Genomic DNA, 14505 nt, shown 5'->3' with positions numbered 1-14505 from the left:
ATGATAACATTAGACACTACTCTACAAGATTACACTAGGCACCACACTACAAGATGATAACATTAGACACTACGCTGCAAGATTACACAAGAAACCACACTACAAGATGATAACATTAGACACTACGATGCAAATTTACACAAGACACCACACTACAAGATGATAACATTAGACACTACGCTGCAAGAATACACAAGACACCACACTACAAGATGATAACATTAGACACTACGATGCAAATTTAAACAAGACACCACACTACAAGACGATAACATTAGACACTACGCTGCAAGAATACACAAGACACCACACTACAAGATGATAACATTAGACACTACGCTGCAAAATTACACAAGACACCACACTACAAGGTGATAACATTAGACACAACGCTGCAAGAATACACAATACACCACACTACAAGATGATAACATTAGACACTACGCTGCAAGATTACACAAGAAAACACACTAAAAGATGATAACATTAGACACTACGCTGCAAAATTACACAAGACACCACACTACAAGATGACAACATTAGACAAAACGCTGCAAAAATACACAAGACACCACACTACAAGATGATAACATTAGACACTACGCTGCAAGATTACACAAGACATCACACTACAAGATAATAACATTAGACAAAACGCTGCAAGAATACACAAGACACCACACTACAAGATGATACCATTAGACACTACGCTGCAAGATAACACAAGACACCACACTACAAGATGATAATATAAGACAAAACGCTGCAAGATTACACAAGACACCACACTACAAGATGATAACATTAGACACTACGCTGCAAGATTACACAAGACACAACACTACAAGATGATAACATTAGACACAACGCTGCAAATTCGCATAAGACACAATACAACAAGATTACATTAGACACTACTCTGCAAGATTACACAATACACCACACTACAAGATGATAGCATTAGACACTACGCTGCAAGATTACACAAGACACCACACTACAAGATGATAACTTTAGACCATTCGCTGCAAGATAACACAAGACACCATACTACAAGATGATAACATTAGACAAAACGCTGCAAGATTACACAAGACACCACACTACAAGATGATAACTTTAGACCATTCGCTGCAAGATAACACAAGACACCATACTACAAGATGATAACATTAGACAAAACGCTGCAAGATTACACTAGACACCACACTACAAGATGATAACATTAGACAATTCGCTACTAAATAACACAAGACACAACACTGCTAGCAAACACAAGACACAACGCTGAAAGATAACATAAGGCACTACGCTGCAAGACAACATAAGACAAAACACTGCAACATGACGTACGACACACTGTTGCAACATAACATAATATAAAACGCTGCTAAATAACACTATAAAACAATGCTGAATGATAACAAAAGACACAACGCTGCAAGAAAACACTAGACACAACGCTGCAAGATAACACAAGACACACCGCTGCAAGATAACATGAGACACATCGCTGTAAAATAACACAAGACACAAAGCTTTAAGATAACATAAGACACAACGCTGTAAGATAGCATAAGACACAACGCTGTAAAATAACACTAGACACAACGCTGCAAGATAACATGAGACGCATCACTGTAAGATAACACAAGACACAACGCTGTAAGGTAAGATAAAACAAAACGCTGTAAGATAACACAAGACACAACGCTGCAAAATAACACTAGACACAACGCTGCAAGATAGCACAAGACACAACGCTGTAAGAGAACATAAGACAAAACGCTGTAAGATAGCATAAGACACAACGCTGTCAGATAACACAAGGCACAAGACAGCAAGATACACAACGATGAGACACAGCACTGCAAGATAACACTAGACACAACGCTGCAATATAACGCAAGACACAATGCTGCAAGATAACACAAGACACAACCCTGCAAGATAATGCAAGAAAAAACGCTGCAAGGAAACACAAGACAAAACACTGCAAGATAATGCAAGACAAAACGCTGCAAGATAATGCAAGTCACAACGCTGCAAGACAACACTGCAAGACAACATAAGACACAACGCTGCAAGATAACACTAGACACAACCCTGCAAGATAATGCAAGACACAACGCTGCAAGATAACATAAGACAAAACGCTGCAAAGTAACATAAGAGAAAACGCTGCAAGATAAAATAAGATACAACGCAGCAAGATAACATTAGACACAACGTTGCAAGATAATGCAAGACAAAACGCTCCAAGATAATGCAAGTCACAACGCTGCAAGACAACATAAGACACAACACTGCAAGATAATACTAGACACAACCCTGCAAGATAATACAAGACACAACTCTGCAAGACAACATAAGACATAACGCTGCAAAACAACATAAGACACAACGCTGTATGATAACATAAGATACAACGCTACAAGATAGCACAAAACAAAAAAAACTGTAAGATAATGGAAGAAAAAACGCTGCCAGAAAACATAAGACACAACGCTGAAAAAATCATCAGAAAAAAACCCGTAAGATAATAAGACATAACGCTGCAAGATAACAAAAGACACAACGCTGCAAGGTGGCAATAGACACAACGCTGCAAGATAACATAAGACACAACGATGAGACACAACGCAGCAAGAATACACAAGACACAGCGCTGCAAGTTAACACAAGACACTGCGCTGCAAGATAACACTAGACACAGTGCTGCAAGATAACACAAGACACAATACTCCAAGTTAACACAAGACACTGCGCTGCAAGATAACACAAGATACTACACTGCAAGATAACACTAGACACAACGCTGCAAGATAACACAAGACACTGCGCTTCAAGATAACACTGGACATAACACTACAAGATAACTTAAGACACTGCGCTGCAAGATAACACCAGACACAACACTGCAAGATAACACAAGGCACAATACTGCAAGATAACATAAGAAACAACGATGAGACACAGCGCTGCAAGATAACACTAGACACAACACTGCAATATTACACTAGACACAAAGCTTCAAGATAACACTAGACACAACACTGCAAAATAACACTAGACACAACATTACAAGATAACACTAGACACCACACTACAAGATAACAATTGACACAACACTGCAAGATAACACTAGACACAACACTACAAGATAACATTAGACACAACACTATAAGATAACACTAGACAAAACAATGCAAGATATGCAAGATAACACTAGAAACAACACTGCAAGATAACACTAGACAAAACACTGCAAGATAATACTAGAAACAACAGTACAAGATAACACTAGACACAACACTACAAGATAACACTAGACACCACACTACAAGATAACAATTGACACAACACTGCAAGATAACACTAGACACAAAAATACAAGATAACATTAGACACAACACTGTAAGATAACACTAGACAAACCACTGCAAGATATGCAAGATAACACTAGACACAACACTGCATGATAACGCTAGACACAACACTGCAAGATAATACTAGAAACAACATTACAAGATAACACTAGACACAACACTGCAAAATCACACTAGACACAGCACTGGAAGATAACATAAGACACAACACTGCCAAATAACACTAGACACAACACTTCAAGATAACACTAGACACAACACTACGAAATAACAATTGACACAACCCTGCAAGATAACACTAGCCACAACACTGCAAGATAACACTAGACACAACATTACAAGATAACACTAGACACCACACTACAAGATAACAATTGACACAGCACTGCAAGATAACACTAGACACAACACTACAAGATAACATTAGACACAACACTATAAGATAACACTAGACAAAACAATGCAAGATATGCAAGATAACACTAGAAACAACACTGCAAGATAACACTAGACAAAACACTGCAAGATAATACTAGAAACAACAGTACAAGATAACACTAGACACAACACTACAAGATAACACTAGACACCACACTACAAGATAACAATTGACACAACACTGCAAGATAACACTAGACACAAAAATACAAGATAACATTAGACACAACACTGTAAGATAACACTAGACAAAACACTGCAAGATATGCAAGATAACACTAGACACAACACAGCAAGATAACACTAGACACAACACTGCAAGATAATACTAGAAACAACATTACAAGATAACACTAGACACAACACTGCAAAATCACACTAGACACAGCACTGGAAGATAACATAAGACACAACACTGCCAAATAACACTAGACACAACACTTCAAGATAACACTAGACACAACACTACGAAATAACAATTGACACAACCCTGCAAGATAACACTAGACACAACACTGCAAGATAACACTAGACACAACACTGCAAGATAACACTAGACACAACACTGCAAGATAACACTAGACACAACACTACAAGATAACACTAGACACAACACTGCCAAATAACACTAGACACAACACTTCACTGCAAGATATGCAAGATAACACTAAACACAACTCTGCAAGATAACACTAGACACAACACTGCAAGATAACACTAGACACAACACTAGAAGATAACACTAGACACAACACTGCCAAATAACACTAGACACAACACTTCAAGATAACACTAGACACAACACTACGATATAACACAAGACACTGCGCTGCAAGATAACACTAGACATAACACTGCAAGATAACACAAGCCACTGCGCTGCAAGATAACACTAGACACAACACTGCAAAATAACACAAGGCACACCACTGCAAAATAACACTAGACACAACACTACAAGATAACACTAGACACCACACTACAAGATAACAATTGACACAACACTGCAAGATAACACTAGACACAACACTACAAGATAACATTAGACACAACACTGTAAGATAACACTAGACAAAACACTGCAAGATATGCAAGATAACACTAGACACAACACTGCAAGATAACACTAGACACAACACTGCAAAATAACATTAGACACAACACTGCCAAATAACACTAGACACAACACTACGAGATAACAAATGAAACAACCCTGCAGGATAACACTAGACACAACACTGCAAGATAATACTAGACAAAACACTGCACGATAAAACTAGAAACAACACTACAAGATAACACTAGACACAACACTACAAAATAACAATAGACACAACACTGCAAGATAACCATAGACACAGCAGTGCAAGATAACATTAGACACAGCACTGCTATATAACACTAGACACAACACTTCAAAATAACAATAGACACAACACTACGAGATAACAATTGACACAACCCTGCAAGATAACACTATGCACAACACTGCAAGATAACATTAGAAACAACACTGCAAGATAACACTAGACACAACACTGCAAGATAACACTAAACACAACACTGCAAGATAACACATTACACAACACTACAAGATAACATAACACATAGCGTTACAAGATAACACAAGACATTGCGCTGCTTGATAATACTAGGCACAACGCTTCAAGATAACACAATACACAACACTACAAGATAACTCTAGAAACATCAAGGCAAGATAACACAATACAGAACACTGCAAGATAACACTATACACAACACTACAAGATAACGTAACACATAGCGTTACAAGATAACACAAGACACTGCGCTACAAGATAATACTAGGCACAACGCTGCAAGATATCACTAGACACAACGCTTCAAGATAACACTAGACACAACGCTGCAAGATAACACTAGGCACAACGCTACAAGATAACACAAGACACAGCACTGCAAGATAACACTACACACAACGCTTCAAGATAACACTAGACACAACTCTGCAAGATAACACTAGGCACAACGCTTCAAGATAACACTAGACACAACTCTACAAGATAACACTAGACACAACACTGCAAGATAACACTAGGCACAACGCTTCAAGATAACACTAGGCACAACGCTTTAAGCTAACAATAGACACAACCCTGCAAGATAACTCTAGACACAACACTGCAAGATATCACTAGACAAAACGCTGCAAAATAACATTAGACACAACACTACAAGATAACTCTAGACACAACTCTGCAAGATAACACTAGACACAACCCTGCAAGATAACACTAGACACAGCACTGCAAGATAACACTAGACACAACTCTACAAGATAACACTAGACACAGCACTGCAAGATAATATTAGGCACAGCGCTTCAAGATAACACAATACACAACACTGCAAGATAACACTAGACACAACGCTTCAAGATAACACTAGACACAACTCTACAAGATAACACAATACACAACACTGCAAGATAACACTAGACACAACACTGCAAGATAACACTACACACAACTCTACAAGATAACACTAGGCACAGCACTGCAAGATAACATTGGGCACAACGCTTCAAGATAACACAATACACAACACTGCAAGATAACACTAGACACAACGCTTAAAGATAACACTAGACACAACTCTACAAGATAACACTAGACACAACACTGCAAGATAACACTAGACACAACCCTGCAAGATAACACTACACACAACACTGCAAGATATCACTAGACACAACGCTTCAAGATAACACTAGACACAACTCTACAAGATAACTTAATACACAACACTGCAAGATAACACTACACACAACCCTGCAAGATAACACTACACACAACCCTGCAAGATAACACTAGACACAACCCTGCAAGATAACACTAGGCACAACGCTACAAGATAACACTAGACACATCACTGCAAGATAACACTAGACACAGCACTGCAAGATCACACTAGACACAACCCTGCAAGATAACACTAGGCACAACCCTGCAAGATAACACTAGACACAACCCTGCAAGATAACACTAGGCACAACCCTGCAAGATAACACTAGACACAACCCTGCAAGATAACACTAGGCACAACACTGCAAGATAACACTAGGCACAACGCTTCAAGATAACACTAGACACAACTCTGCAAGATAACACTAGACACAGCACTGCAAGATCACACTAGACACAACACTACAAGATAACACTAGACACAACACTGCAAAATAACACTAGACACAACGCTGCAAGATAACACAAGACACAACGCTGCAAGATAACACTAGACACAACCCTGCAAGATAATACTAGGCACAACCCTGCAAGATAACACTAGGCACAACGCTACAAGATAACACTAGACACATCACTGCAAGATAACACTAGACACAGCACTGCAAGATCACACTAGACACAACACTACAAGATAACACTAGACACAAAACTGCAAAATAATACTAAACACAACGCGGCAAGATAACACAAGACACAACGCTGCAAGATAACACTAGACACAACCCTGCAAGATACCACTGGACACAACGCTGCAAGATAACACTAGACACAGCGCTGCAAGATAACACTAGGCACAACACTGCAAGATAACACTAGACACAGCACTACAAGATAACACTAGACACAACGCTGCAAGATAACACTAGACACAGCACTACAAGATAACATAACACACGACGTTTCAAGATAACACTAGGCACAACGCTGTAAAATTACACTAGACACAACGCTGTAAGATAACACTAGGCACAACGCTGCAATATAAAACTAGACACAGCACTACAAGATAACACTAGACACAACGCTGCAAGATAACACTAGACACAGCACTACAAGATAACATTAGAATCAACGCTGCAAGATAACATAACACACGACGTTGCAAGATAAAACTAGGCACAACGCTGCAATATTACACTAGACACAGCACTGCAAGATAACACTAAACAAAACGCTGAAAGATAACACTAGACACCGTACTGCAAGATAACACTAGACACAGCACTGCAAGATAACACTAGTAAAACGCTGCAAGATAACAAACACAACGCATGTCAATGTCAGGTGATATTATCACTTGTGAAATTGAGGAATGTAAAAGAGTACATTAACAAAGAGATTTTTTGACATATATGCCCCCACATTTTTAGACACAAGAGTCTCGGATTGATTGGAGCTTTTTTTGTAATGTTATTAATAATAACTGCTACGCTTACATCGGATTAAGGAGCTGTTATTTTCAAAAAATATTACAATCATAGAAGTCACCTACCTGCACAGAACTGATCAAAGCAATCATTGCTTTCTCGCCCTTCGCCTTCACAATATCGGCCTCCGTTTTCAGGCTTAGGATTTTCACAAAGCCTTAGTCTAAGACGTGTACCGTGGCCGCAGGTCGCCGAACAACCCATCCATGAGAACCAATAAGTCCAGCCTCCCTGCGCTGAATGTAATTTACATCATTTAAAGAAAATATGTTTATTCCGCAATTAAGTAAATGAACGTTTGACAAACTTAAATTTTGAAAATGTAAACATTCTAGGCAAAATGTGTTTTGTACTGAAACGTGGTAGAGGCTACAAACCTGAAAATACCTGTCATAAAGCTGACATCGTTAATCTCATCGGGTTATTCGAGGCGTTCCTTATAATAAAACCAACTATTGTAATACTTTTCTAGAATTACAGGGAGCTTATATTTTTTGGACTGGGTAAAATCAACAAACGCCTTGACACACAATGCTTTGATATCGCGGAAGTTCTTATTCACAAAAACAAAGCGTCCGATTTAGTCGAGTCCCTAGAGGTGTTTGTGTGCACTTTTTGTCCAGAGCGTTTCTTGGTATATTTGTGTTGGGGGTTGTCTGAAGTTCATTTTTAGCGATGGTGGACAGCTGGCAACCCCCAGGTTACCATGGTAACCACGACAACAGCAAAGATGGCCGCCGTTTCTTAGCCCATGGCTAGTCTTACAGTATTTATCATAATTTTTTAACAAAAACATTTATTGACTTAAATATTTGAAGTAAGAAATTTACATATGCTAAGCTTTCTAACACACTGACCATAAAGATCAGCAAAGGTCAAGTTCAGGGTCATTTCAAGGACGACATGTAAAAAAGTGCTAAAATATCAGTTATTTACCTCATATTGTTTTTAATCATTTGAAAACTAATGCAATATTGCTTTTAGTGAGCATATTTGAATAATGTTATCATTTCCCATCATAATAAGCCAAAAGAGAACCGCATAAGATATTCTGATAAGATACACCAGACTATAACGTACCACCTCCTTATTTCGACTTTTTAGAACAATTTCTAATTGTAATTTTAATCAACACACAATATTCATTTAAGTTTTTTGGCAATTAAATGATTTTATTTATATGTATACATCGATACTTTAAATTCTTATAAATGAATGTTCTGTGGCCATGTATCATGTATGAAGCATTTAACTTGAAAATAAATTACTGTAAAGTCCTTTAAAGGTTATACACCACCTGTATTGGCATCAGTGGATTTGGCGCCCAATATGGCCGCCATAACTTGCAATTTCAGTTAAAACATTATGTTGGAATGCGGCAATAATCAATAACATATATTGGGGTAAATATTCACATGGATATATTACTTCTCCTATAATGAATTTCAAATTGACACGTATCATTAACCACTTCAAGGTCAAGGTCAGTGTCTTTTAAGGTTGAAGTATGAAAAATACTTCAAAATTTGAAAATAATTTACATTTAATTTTTTTTTGTGGCAGGAATGTAAATTGTATTTTACCTCATTAAAAATATTTTAGGGTAAACTTTTCAGATGATTTCTTAAAGCTGCACTCTCACAGATTGTCACATTCGACACTTTTTAAAAGAAAAATGTCCAAGAATCGGCTCATTTTGGCATCAATGCCTAGGTTAACTGCTGGAAATTTCATTTTTCTCAAAACGTTAGTAAGGCTTTAAACCATTACACATCATTTTTTTATGATAAACTGAGATTTGATCTTTTGTCAGCAGTCTCAAATCACTGGTGTACAGACATTTACGCACACATTGGCTAATTCAAAGAAAGTAAAAAAAAAGTTGTCAAACGATAAATCTATGAGAGTGCAGCTTCCAATGCCATTAAAACGTGCCGAGGGTTGCTATAACAATAGTTGTATGGCAAATTTAGCTAGCCTAAGTGGGTGACACTCAAAAGTGCAACCTCACGGGATGTACCTTTTATATATTTGTTAGGATACATTACTGACTTCTTCGAGGTCATTTTAAGGTAAAACAAAATGATTTTAATTAATTTGAATTTGATTTCACAAGATGTTGTAGAAACGTTATGGGCTCTTCAGTTTAACAGTGAACCATTTTTGTGAAGCAGCTAGGCGTGGTGTGATCCTAATTCATGTTGACAAAAACAGGCTGCTCAAAAGAGGCTTTATATGACATTGTAACTGTTTAAAATATGCATCTTAAGGAATAGAGGATAGAGGATAACTGTTTTGTAATGAACTTCATAATACTGATAAACAAAACTAAGCAATTCAAAATCAAGGTCGAAATGATCACTTGAATATTAACAATATCAACCTTGTTTGACTGGATTTCATTTGAAAAAAAAATCAAAACATTATTAAAATCAAAGAGAATTTTGAATCATATATCATCTCTTTTTCCACATCAAAACTTAACCAAAAAATCAGTTTTATCGCAATTTACCACACTTTACCTCATCCAGTGCATAACAAACTACATGTATACTATTTGTGTAAATTTCACAAAAGTCCATTCAGTCGGAAGTTAACCATTGTTCAAGTTAATCCAGTGCTTTACCGACCTAGTCTGTAGACAGTTTGGGACCAACAACCCAAAAGTATTTTGGCTCATGTTTAATGTATAAGTGTTTAGCAAACCATAAAATGTTTCTACCTAAGCCTACCAAGTGCCAAGCCAATTCCAAATTGTCTTTTTCAGATACAATGGGTACCCAACAACTTTTTTTAAGAACTTCCTTCTAATTTGTTCGGTCAAGCCTACTCATTATTAAACCCCAGAAAGGTTTTACCAAGGCCAACCCAGAGCTTAATCAATCACCTTTTGTCTACAACCAATCCTAATCGGCCACGAAGTCATCAAGGATTGGCTCTATTCAAGTCTGCCTTGTATCCAATAAACAACTTTTTACTTAGTTTTGTGTTAAAAATGTTATTTATGGGCGTCTTTCGAGCCGATAAAGTATTAAATGAATCACTTTTTCGCTATAATGGAGACTATTTAGTGGCAAACAAATCCATCTACAATAGGTTATATCGAAGTAAATTTAGTGCCTAGAAAATCTCATTGTAGCTCCAATAAAACTCATATAGTGTCAAGCTCTAGTAAAGCCTACACAGTGCCAAATAGACCACGTGTTGACAAACATAAAGCCCCTTAAGAGCCAAAAAACACATATGCAACTCTAGTTAAGATTACTGGGTGTCTTACATACCACATGTTGGCACCATAAAAGCCCATTTAGAGCCTAACAAACACATGAATAACTATAGTTCAGACTATTCAGTGTCTTAAAAACCACATGTTGACACCATAAAAGCCGATTAGAGCCAAACAAACACAAATACAACCTTAGTTCAGACTACCCCGTGCCTTAAATACCACATGTTGGCACCATAAAAGCCAATTAAAGCCAACCAAACATATATACAACTCTTATTCAGACTGTCTCATTGTCTTACATACCACATGTTGGCACCATAAAAGCCATTTAGAGCCAAACAAACACATATACAACTCTTATTCAGACTGTCTCAGTGTCTTACATATCACATGTTGGCACCATAAAAGCTATTTAGAGCCAAACAAACACATGAATAACTCTAGTTCAGACTGTCTCAGTGTCTTACATACCACATGTTGGCACCATAAAGGCCATTTAGAGCCAAACAAACACATGAATAACTATAGTTCAGACTGTCTCAGTGTCTTACATACCACATGTTGGCACCATAAAAGCCCATTTAGAGCCAAACAAACACATAAATAACTCTAGTTCAGACTGTCTCAGTGTCTTACATACAACATGTTGGCACCATAAAAGCCATTTAGAGCCAAACAAACACATGAATAACTCTAGTTCAGACTGTCTCAGTGTCTTACATACCACATGTTGGCACCATAAAGGCCATTTAGAGCCAAACAAACACATGAATAACTATAGTTCAGACTGTCTCAGTGTCTTACATACCACATGTTGGCACCATAAAAGCTATTTAGAGCCAAACAAACACATAAATAACTCTAGTTCAGAATGTCTCAGTGTCTTACATACCACATGTTGGCACCATAAAAGCTATTTAGAGCCAAACAAACACATAAATAACTCTAGTTCAGACTGTCTCAGTGTCTTACATACAACATGTTGGCACCATAAAAGCCATTTAGAGCCAAACAAACACATGAATAACTCTAGTTCAGACTGTCACAGTGTCTTACATACCACATGTTGGCACCATAAAGGCCATTTAGAGCCAAACAAACACATGAATAACTATAGTTCAGACTGTCTCAGTGTCTTACATACCACATGTTGGCACCATAAAAGCTATTTAGAGCCAAACAAACACATAAATAACTCTAGTTCAGACTGTCTAAGTGTCTTACATACAACATGTTGGCACCATAAAAGCCATTTAGAGCCAAACAAACACATGAATAACTATAGTTCAGACTGTCTCAGTGTCTTACATACCACATGTTGGCACCATAAAAGCTATTTAGAGCCAAACAAACACATAAATAACTCTAGTTCAGAATGTCTCAGTGTCTTACATACCACATGTTGGCACCATAAAAGCTATTTAGAGCCAAACAAACACATAAATAACTCTAGTTCAGACTGTCTCAGTGTCTTACATACAACATGTTGGCACCATAAAAGCCATTTAGAGCCAAACAAACACATGAATAACTCTAGTTCAGACTGTCACAGTGTCTTACATACCACATGTTGGCACCATAAAGGCCATTTAGAGCCAAACAAACACATGAATAACTATAGTTCAGACTGTCTCAGTGTCTTACATACCACATGTTGGCACCATAAAAGCTATTTAGAGCCAAACAAACACATAAATAACTCTAGTTCAGACTGTCTAAGTGTCTTACATACAACCTGTTGGCACCATAAAAGCCATTTAGAGCCAAACAAACACATGAATAACTCTAGTTCAGACTGTCTCAGTGTCTTGCATACCACATGTTGGCACCATAAAGGCCATTTAGAGCCAAACAAACACATGAATAACTATAGTTCAGACTGTCTCAGTGTCTTACATATCACATGTTGGCACCATAAAGGCCATTTGGGCCAAACACACACATGAATAACTCTAGTTCAAGCTGTCTCAGTGTCTTACATACCACATGTTGGCACCATAAAAGCCGTTTAGAGCCAAACAAACACATAAATAACTCTAGTTCAGACTGTCTCAGTGTATTACATACCACATGTTGGCACCATAAAGGCCATTTAGAGCCAAACAAACACATGAATAACTCTAGTTCAGACTGTCTCAGTGTCTTACATACCACATGTTGGCACCATAAAAGCCATTTAGAGTCAAACAAACACATAAAAAACTCTAGTTCAGACTGTCCAGTGTCTTACATACCACATGTTGGCACCATAAAAGCCAATTAGGGCTAAACATACACATATACAACTCTAGTTCAGACTACTCAGTGTCTTACATACCACATGTTGGCACCATTAAAGCCCATTTAGAGCCAAAACAAACACATATACAACTCTAGTTCAGACTGTCTCATTGTCTTAAATACCACATGTTGGCACCATAAAAGCCATTTAGAGCCAAACAAACACATGAATAACTCTAGTTCAGACTGTCTCATTGTCTTAAACACCACATTTTGGCACCATGAAAGCCATTTAGAGCCAAACAAACACATAAACAACTCTAGTTCAGACTGTCTCAGTGTCTTACATACCACATGTTGGCACCATAAAAACCATAAAATCAAATAAGAGCCAAACAAACACCTATACTACTTTAGTTCAGACTACTCATTGTCTGACATACCACATGTTGGCACCATAAAAGCTATTTAGAGCCAAACAAACACATATACAACTCTAGTTCAGACTACTCGGTGTCTTACATACCACATGTTGGCACCATAAAAGCCCATTTAGAGCCAAACAAACACATATACAACTCTTATTCAGACTGTCTCAGTGTCTTACATACCACATGTTGGCACCATAAAAGCTATATAGAGCCAAACAAACACATATACAACTCTAGTTCAGACTACCCGGTGTCTTAAATACCACATGTTGGCACCATAAAAGCCCATTTAGAGCCAAACAAACACATATACAACTCTTATTCAGACTGTCTCAGTGTTTTACATACCACATGTTGGCACCATAAAAGCTATTTAGAGCCAAACAAACACATGAATAACTCTAGTTCAGACTGTCTCAGTGTCTTACATACCACATGTTGGCACCATAAAGGCCATTTAGAGCCAAACAAACACATGAATAACTATAGTTCAGACTGTCTCAGTGTCTTACATACCACATGTTGGCACCATAAAAGCCCATTTAGAGCCAAACAAACACATAAATAACTCTAGTTCAGACT

Source organism: Mya arenaria, chromosome 14 (assembly GCF_026914265.1).
Source record: "Mya arenaria isolate MELC-2E11 chromosome 14, ASM2691426v1".
Lineage (NCBI taxonomy): Eukaryota > Metazoa > Mollusca > Bivalvia > Myida > Myidae > Mya > Mya arenaria.
Note: the sequence above shows the minus strand (reverse complement) of the source record.